Here is a 3476-nt window from a genome sequence, read left to right on the forward strand (position 1 = left end):
TATTTACAGGTATTATTGAAACTATTATTGTAGAAATCATTCATAATATAGTAATTTTCTTAAAATTTTGACATTTTAATTAATTTAATTAGTTTTATTTATTTCTGTATATTTATTTTTATTCCTGGACTAACTAAAGTCATGTACATATACATATATATATATATATATATATATATATATATATATCGCGTGCCGTGAAATTATTAATATAATTCCCAGTTGAAGTGAATGCGAAATAAATGCATATTGAAATGAATGCGAGCATTTTTTAGACAGAGGTTACATAAAAGGCAGGATACGTAGCGGAAACTTACAAAGTTGTCACACAAGATGAATGTACCTTTAAATTGTTCGATTACGTGGCTTGCGGCTTATATCTATTCACTGCTCTTGTTAAATATAATCCTATTTTATTAAATTTTTTCACTATTTTTATTTTCAAATTGACACCATTGATTTCGATAAAAAATGACAGAATAATTGATCAATTATTTTTCTCAAATTTTAGGCTATATATTAGCAAACTAGGGATACGACGTATCACTGGGTAATATGGGCGGCAACAGATACTCGCGGATGCACTTGAATCCGACCACTTCAGACCCAGAATTTTGGATGTTCAGGTACAGACGAAATAACTATTCATCAAGATTTATCCCCAAAAGTCAAGTCATTTTATATTGACAGTAATTGATCCGTTTTATAGTTGGCATAAAAATATACAATGGCGGAATATACGATCTCGCAATGATAATCGATCACATTATCTAGCAAAGCAGAAAAAGATCAGATGATCAGATGATTAAAAGATGGTAGTCATAACCAGGGTGGTATTATGTTTTTTTTTTTATGGCTACTAATGACAAAAGAGAAAATTATCGCTCTTTCTCCTTTAGCCCCAGCAGTCTTCGCACCTAGAACAGAAAGTTCTCTTATCCATGTATCGTGCCTTGCAGCGGACATATATCACAGCGTACGCTCGAAAAGTTAATTTTAATTATTAAAGTTATTAATTAAGAAAATTTTCAATTTTATGATATTAATTTCCAAAATGGCTAATTAAATGAAACTATTAATTTTAATACCAAGCGAAACAACAATAATATTTTTGCATCTTTTGATCTTTCTACAGTTGATGGTTAATTTATTCGGCATATATCAATTTAAATCACTTGGCATACTTCTACGCTTGTACAAATGTAATATGTGCTGAACAATCATTTCTATTACCAGTGTATGGAGGCATCTTTAACCTATTATTCGACCGAAATCTTATTGATGTAATCAGACGCAAATAATAGTGCATTAACTAATAATAACAGATTCCAATTTTCAGCTAGACTTGATTTGAACTAATAGAATACGTTGTATCTTCTGTAGCAATATAATCCTGGTGCATCTATTAGACAATTCGCACATTATGGACAGTTGTTTGAATCAGGGTAATATTTAATAATCAAACATACAGGTAAATAGAAATTTATCTTACGATGCGTTCTCTTTTTTCACAGACAAGTTCCGAAAATTTGAATATGGCCTTGCCGATAACATACGAAAGTATGGCGAGACACATTCTCCAGATTATAATCTCGGCAATGTTTCGTTACCAGTGTACTATAGCACCAATGATGTAGTCGATGCTCGGGTTTGTATAAATGTGCTCGGATATAATCGAGTTTTCAATCTTTTCTCCCCTGTCAATGGTCTTACAGGATGTTCAGAAGTTGTACGAAACACTACCCAATGGTCAAAAATCTTTGATACAATCCGACAATTTCGCGCATCTTGGTTTCCTGTGGGGAAATGTAAACTTTGATATACAATAAAATTCTGAATTTCATGAAACAGCATAGAAAGTAAAGTATTATTATTACTTTGTGTAAGTAATTTATGATTGATGCTCGCTTTTGTGTTTTTTTATTAGAATGTTGTTATTAATTTTTGTTTTAACAAAGTTGTAAGTGAACATGTGTTTCCTCTTGTCGCTCTTTCATTACAATTTCCTACCCAATATATTGTACAGGAATATATATTATACGTTTCTAATATATTGTATAACAATTTTTATTAACATCTCTTGAAGAGTAATAAGTATTCGAAAATTTCGTATTTAACGTCCTCTAATCTCTCCTCTCTAATAACTCAAATATTCCTATCGATCCGCCACTGAAAAGTTTCAGGACTAGAAATAAGCCAACTTGAAAATATTTTTGGAGTGCAGTTGTTACGGTGTTTTTCATTCGTATAATTTCTTCTGTCCAAAATGACTTGAAATCTGCTGTAAATGTGTATCTGCAGCAAGTTTCACTTCTTCTATATATATACAAGTCTATAGATGAAAATCACAGAAATATCCAATCTATCGGCGATAAACGATAACTTTTCGAAGACTTCTTAATATATTTTGTAACAAATTTTCTCTTTTTCATTCGTAACTGCCATTCGATGATTTTACACAACTTTTTCTGATAAATAAATAAGGAGTTTTAAATTTTTAATAAATTTTTTAGGTAACATATTGTTATTTAAAGTACATAATACATGATGTTTCACGAAAGCCAGGCTACCAGTATCTTCTTTATTAGTAATAGTACGAAAATGGTTCCTGGTGTAACTTTAATTGGTTGATGATAATAAGATGGAAGAATTATTTTCTTCTAAAATATCATTTTTAAATATATTTTTTTAAAGTCATTGGCATTTTTTGTACAGGAAATGTGTATTTTTTTCCTATTCTATTAGCTCATAAAAAAATGCATTCCGTTATTTGGGAATCCACAGTAAGGATTGTCGCGTTTTCATTATAAGTTGTGTACTACTGTTGCGGCACTTTTTTTTTTTTTTGCTTGTGGTTGATTTATTTGCAGTACCTAGCTTTAATTTTTAACCTTTAAACGTGCATATAAATGATAAAACTAGGTAACTAGATGTGTTATGAAGGAATAGCGTGTTTTCATGTTTATGTGGAAGCAGTTATGAAACATTTCGAAAAAACCTGCATATATTTAATTTCTTCGTTGGGTGCTAACTCTGTTCTTTTATGTTATAACAATCACGTGTTTTGATAGTCTTTTCTTGATTTTCAGTGGGATGTCGTTGACGTTGTAATTTTCTGTTTGGCTTATCAGTGGATTGTGATGTTTTGGATGATAGGCGGTTTTAAATTAGTGTGTAATATAGTCCTAAATTATTTGTGTGTTTGCTAACTTGTGAAGTACGCTGATGGGTGTGTCGCACAATTTATGAAAGATGATGCGTAGGAATTTATTTTGAATTTGTTTCTTGCAGGTGCCCAGATTTTGTGGCCATATGTTATTATTGACGCATGTTTTGCATAGGTTTAGTTTAATATTGGTTTTGAGTTTGCTGTTTCTAGAAAGTAGCGGGTATACTCTTTTGAGGACGAGGTAGGCCAAATTCATTTGTTTGATTCTCGCAGGTTTCCAAATGATTTTTGCGTCTAGAAATACGCC

General features: G+C 31.0%; 1 long non-coding RNA gene across 1 annotated transcript; it reads left to right on the forward strand.

Annotated features, from left to right (window-relative positions):
* The first annotated feature begins 1515 nt into the window (after window positions 1-1515).
* On the forward strand, window positions 1516-1949 carry LOC122538018. The gene is made up of 2 exons (XR_006308764.1): window positions 1516-1648; window positions 1716-1949. It is a non-coding gene; the product is annotated as an uncharacterized LOC122538018 (long non-coding RNA).
* Window positions 1950-3476: the final 1527 nt, after the last annotated feature.

The sequence above is a fragment of the Frieseomelitta varia genome, unplaced genomic scaffold, assembly GCF_011392965.1.
Source record: "Frieseomelitta varia isolate USP_RPSP 00005682 unplaced genomic scaffold, Fvar_1.2 scaffold_950, whole genome shotgun sequence".
Classification (NCBI taxonomy): domain Eukaryota; kingdom Metazoa; phylum Arthropoda; class Insecta; order Hymenoptera; family Apidae; genus Frieseomelitta; species Frieseomelitta varia.